The sequence below is a fragment of the Diospyros lotus genome, chromosome 14 (genome assembly GCF_014633365.1).
Source record: "Diospyros lotus cultivar Yz01 chromosome 14, ASM1463336v1, whole genome shotgun sequence".
Classification (NCBI taxonomy): domain Eukaryota; kingdom Viridiplantae; phylum Streptophyta; class Magnoliopsida; order Ericales; family Ebenaceae; genus Diospyros; species Diospyros lotus.
The window spans coordinates 30,077,131-30,083,274 of NC_068351.1; positions in this window are offsets into that span (position 1 = coordinate 30,077,131).

The window sequence follows — 6,144 nt, forward strand, 5'->3', positions numbered from 1 at the left end:
ATCTTCCCCGGCGACCACTTCACTATCGGCAACCTTCCCACACCCAAGCTTCGAAACAGCCCCCTATCCCCCCTAAATCTGACCTCCCAACACCGAATACGACCTTAAATTTTAGAAAAAAAATAAAAAAATACCTCAAACCAGCGTTTAAAGTCTCGGCACCAACGATGGCACGATTTTCCAGCAAGCTTCAATTCCTCGCTTTCCTCTACTCCCTTGGCCACCAAACTTTCCAAAATTCTTGCCCACGACTCAAGAATCAAAAGCCCTATCACCAAACTCTCAAAACACTGCCTTAACACTCGATTTCCCAAAGTAAAACTTGAATGAAAACCCTTGCTTAAACTTGGCTATTTATAGCACAAAATCGGTCGAGACTTGTCCCGTCAAGGTCACTCCCACGCCGTAAGCGCCATATCGAAGGCCATTACGACCTTAACCCGCTTTACCTTCTGCTTTCTTGCTTCAAGCGCGGCTAGAGCATGGCCATGGCGTCTGACTGATTCTGATTGATTTTTTTTTTATTATACATATATATATATATATACAAATTTATATAATAGCATATCAAAATAATATTTGTAAAAAAATTCTGATATTTAGTACACAATCTTTACATATATTTTTCTGGTATAACCATGTTTAAACTCATTTTTCATATCAAAATATAAAATATTTCATATTCATTCAAGACATATACGTATTTATAATTTATACATACCATACTATTTATACACAACCTAACTATATTAAATCCACTGATAAAAATCGTAACAATTTTACTATGGCCCATTGTAATACCCCGTATTACATGTTATTGGATAAATAAATAAATTTTGATTATTTGAAGGGACCTTGGGTGGTTCGGGAAGCCCAATGGTCGATTTCGAGAATTTAATTATAAAATTTGTCGAATCGATGGTAGGGAGTGCCCCGGGACTTGGATGTCCAGGGAAGAGAACATGAGATTGGTGAGCATCTTGAGGTGAGGTTAATGACGTTGGAAGAAGTTTAGTCAGGAATAATTTTTGGAATAATTTCTATATAAGCCTGAATGGCCTGTACCGAATGATTGTAGGAGACATTCGGGAAGCTGAGGGGACCCTAGGGAAGGTCTGATTTTGCGAGTAAGGTAACCCTGAGGCGTTTTTAGGTGAAATAAAGGTCTCGTGCAGGCGCAGGGATGAAATCAACATTTTCGAGTCAATGACGATTATTAATTTTCAGAAAATCAAGAATTTATGTGGCTTGATGGAATTTAAATTAAAGTTTGGAAGGTCCAAGTGTAATTATAAAATCCTCAAGTGTAATTAAAATTCTTAAGTGGAATTAATATGATTAATGGGGGTTAATGTGTAATATGTATATATATATATATATTATATATATATGCGGGAGTGAGGTGAGCTTCCAGGAAGCTTCATGTGTCTCTGCAATTTGAAATGGTCAAGAGTTTTCGCAAGGGAGAGATCGTAAGAGAGAGAGAGAGAGTTGGGCCGAGTGAGCTATGGCCGAGAGAGAGCAATGCGCGAAAGAGAGAGTAAGAGTGATGAGGGATCGAGAGAGGGGACCATCGGCCATGGAAGCAGCTGCCATGGCCGATGATGGAAGATAAAGGTAGCAGCGGCAGACCAGCAAGGGCTTGCGGTGGAGCTTGTGGAGGTCGGAGGTGGAGCTGGCTCGCGGTGGCTGCTTAGGTGTGTCGATGGACGGCCGAGCGACCAGCAGTGATGGTAGTGGCGGTGCGTGCAACCTGCGCTAGGGAGGCCAACATGGCTGCTCATGATGGCAGTGGCCGAGGCGAGGGAGGCCAGTTCCGGTGGCAGTTGTGTGGCAGTTGGAGGTGGCCGGCCAATGGCCGGAGGGGATGGCAGCGCGAGTAGCGGCGGTGGCCGATCGGGTGGGTGCGCGCTGGAGGTTGAAGAAGGAGCAGGTGTGCGCAGGAAGAAGAAGAGAACAAAGGAATGAGAAGAAAGAAAGAAAAAAAAAAGAAAAAGGAAAAAAGAAAAAGGAAAAAAAAGAATAAGAAAATATGGAAAAATAGGGGGAAAATGTCGAAAAATTTCGGACAAATTCTTGAAATTATTTTGGGGCCCAAGGAGCGTGTCGAAGCTCGAAAATGAAATTCGAGCGCAAGATGGCAGTCAAGAAAGTAAGGCCGATGTGGGCGTTTGGCTAGTTTACTCCCCAAATTAGTTGAGGTAAATTTATATTTTCTTTTCAAATTAATTGTATTATGTGAGATGTCGTGGAATAGTGTAATGTGAAATGATGGTTGGAATAAACCCTTGGTTGGGGTTGATTGGAAGTTGTTGTTGGGTGCTGTGTGCAGTGTATGGCGAAAATTGGAGGCCTTGTTTTAATTTATGTTGTTGGATTTTGTGTGTGGCACCTAGGTTTGATCGGGGGGCAGGTGATCCTAGAAAAGCTTGGAGTTTGGGCTAGCGTTCTCGCCCGTGGCAGAGCTGAGGCTTCAAACCAGGTAAGGTATGTCCCAAGTGGTGAGGTTTTGCTTGCATTTGTAAGTGTTTATTTATGAGTTGCGTGTAGCGGTCACATTTGCATGATATGTGTTCTAGTGTACCTATGGCCATATGGAGGACTAGTGGTGGGAAGGGTCGATGCCTTAACCTATAGAGGTTATAAGGGCATGGAAGACTACCTATTTGCATTGCATTTTGCATTATATGCTCTCTCATGCCTCATTTACTTATGCATTGCTCCCTTACTGAGTCTTTTTGACTCATGAGGTTTTACCTCATGTTGTAGATGTTGCAAGTCTGAATGCCAGCGGTGATGATGTCGGGAGGTTGAAGTGGCGATTAGCGTTGTTGCCTGAGTTTGTGAATTGTATTATCTCCTGTATATATTTATGTGAGTGTATATGTTGTTGAGCGCTAGATGTATCTAGTTGTTGTAATTATCATAGTATGGTAGGTGATTACGAGAAGGCTAGATGTATATGGCTCTAGTTGGTGGAGCCAAGTTCGGATCGGGTAAAGATCAGTAAAGTATATCCCCATAAATCCCCAATACTAAGTGAAGTGTGTGTTATGCTAGCTTTGTGCCTAGGGTCACATTTGGTTTGCTATGAGGTGAGCTGAAGAAAGATGAAGCCCACTCGGGTTTTTAGGTCACGATCTGCTGTGTTTTCTTGTCTGTGTTTGGGACCGATTCCTCGAGTGGAGCAAAGGGAATGATGAAGCCTAGTCCCCATTTAGGGCGTTTCCTGTTGAAATATAGTCCAACCCTTCAGTTGTGGTTTGTTGGGTGAGTAATCTGGGTGATTACTCACCGATGGCGCCCGGAAGTGGGAGTGGGTTTTACACCCTGTATATACCAAAAATTATGCTTATTTATTCTAGACGTTCCAGGGTATTACATTCTCCATTCCTTGCAAGAAATTTCGTCCTTGAAATTTGATTATTCTTCGTTTATTCCTGTTATAAGGGTCCTCAAATAGGTATGGAAAATTAATTTTCATGTCTTCTTCTCGCTCCTAAGTTATCTCTTCATTTACCGGGTTTCTCCACAGAACTTGCACGACTAGGATTGACTTGTTCCTCAGAACTTGATCTCTACGATCCAAAATTTTGACCAGTTTCTCAAGGTACGAAAGATTTTCTTGAATCTCGATAGCTTCGGTTGGCATTACTTGAGAGGGATCTGGCTCATGCTTACGGAGTTGCGATACATGAAATATATCATGGAGGTTTGATAGGGCCATGAGTAGAGCGAGTCGATAAGCAACTGGTCCAATTCTCTCTACTATATCATATAGACCTATATACCTGGGACTTAACTTACGCTTTTTCCTATTGCTTCGAGTTATCATTCTCAGAGGAGATATCTTTAGATATACCTTGTCACCAACTTGGAATTCTAAATTCCTTCTTCTAGTGTCCGTGTAGGATTTTTGACGATTCTGAGCTTCTTTGATTCTTTCTCGAATGATCTTTATCTTTTCTGACGTCTCTTGAACTATTTTGGGTCTAAGATTTGATGTTCTCCTATCTCAGTCCAGCATATTGGGGATCTACATTTCGTCCGTATAAAGCTTCATATGGAGCCATTCCAATGCTGATGTGATAGTTGTTATTATAAGCGAACTCTATCAACGAAAAAATGTTCCTCCCAGCTCCCCAGAAAGTCAATAACATAGGTTCGCGACATATCTTCTAAGGCCTGAATGGTTTTTTCTGATTGATCATCGGTCTGGGGAATGATAGGTTGTACTTAGCCTAAGCTGAGTACCTAAACACTTTTGCAGGCTTCCACAAAACCTAGAAATGAACCTTGGGTCACGGTCTGACAAAATACTTACAAGTATCCCATGCAACCTGATAATCTTGTTGAGATATTGCTGGGTTAGCCTTGCTGATTGATTAGCCTACTTTCATAGCCAAAAAATGAGTAGACTTAAACAGTCTGTCAACAATCACCCAAATAACATCATTTCATTTAGGACTTCTTGGCAATCCCGTCACAAAATCCATCGTGATGTGTTCCTATTTCCATTCTTGGATTTCTAATGGTTGTAAACTTCCACCCGATTTTTTATGCTCGATCTAGATCCTCTAGCATGTATCACATTGACTAACGTATCTTGCCACACTTTTCTTCATTCTTGGCCACCAGTATACTGTCTTCAAATCTTTGTACATCTTAGTGGCACCAGGGTGTATCGAGTACCTAGATCGATGAGCTTCTCCTAAAATCACTTGTCGTAATTCCTTCACGCAAGGCACATATATCCTTCCCTGAAACCAAAGAATGTTTTCTCTTACCTCAAATTTCGGTCTCTTTACCCGTCCATGCTCATCAACCCATGACTTAATTTGGGAATATTCTGAATAAGCCTAACGTATTTGATCCATTAAATTCGGTTACAGGGTGAGACTAGCCACATAAGCAAAGTTTCCTCGAGAAACTACTTCCATTGTCATCAGACTAAAAGCCTCAACTAGCTTCCACTCGGACACCATCATTCCAGTCATACAGGTGGTTTCTTTTCTGCTTAGGGCATCAGCCACAACGTTAGCTTTACCCTGGATGGTATTGGATAGTGTAGTCATAATCTTTTAACAGTTTCATCCATCTCTGTTGTCTCATGTTCAAATCTTTCTACGAGAATACGTATTGTAGACTCTTGTGATCAGTAAAAATTTCAAACTTCTCGCCATATAAATAGTGCCTCCAAATCTTTAAGGAAAACACCACCGTTGCCAACTCCAAATCATGGGTCGGGTAAATTCGCTCGTGGTTCTGAAGCTGTCGGGACCCATAGGCAATGACCTTACCGTGCTGCATCAACACACATCCTAAACCGTTCCTTGAGGCGTCGGTATACACCATAAATTCTCCTGACCCATTTGGCATAGCCAGTATTGGAGCGGTCGTGAGTTTATCCTTAAGCATCTGAAAGCTCTCATTGCACAGCTCATTCCAATCAAACTTTACGCCATTCTGGGTTAACTTGGTAAGGGGTGTTTCTATCCTGAAAAATCCTTTCACGAACTTTCTATAATAACCAGCTAATCCCAAAAAACTCTTAACTTCTGTAACAAACTGAGGTTGTTTCCAACTTTTCACAACCGCTATCTTTGCTGGGTCGATTGATATTCCTTCGGCCGATATGACGTGCCCTAAAAATGCCACTTGGTTTAACCAAAATTCACACTTAGAGAATTTAGCATAAAGCTTATGTTCTTGTAATGTTTGCAATACTATTCTTAAATGCGACTCGTGCTCTTCCTCAGAGGGAGAGTATATTAGTATGTTGTCTATAAACATGATCACAAACTTGTCCAAAAATGGTCTGGAAACTCGGTTCATGGTATCTATAAAAGCTGCTCGGGCATTGGTTAGCCCGAAAGGCATCACCATAAATTCATAGTGCCCATACCGAGAATGGAAAGCTGTCTTAGGCACGTCCTCTGCCTTGATCCTCAATTGGTAGTACCTTGATCTCAAGTCGATCTTTGAGATGACCTTGGCTCCTTGCAACTAGTGGAATAACTCATCTATTTTGAGAAGTGGATACTTATTCTTGATAGTTATCTTGTTCAGCTGCCGATAATCTATACACATCCTCAAACTTCCATCATTTTTCTTAACAAAGTGCACTGGTGCGCCCCATGGCGA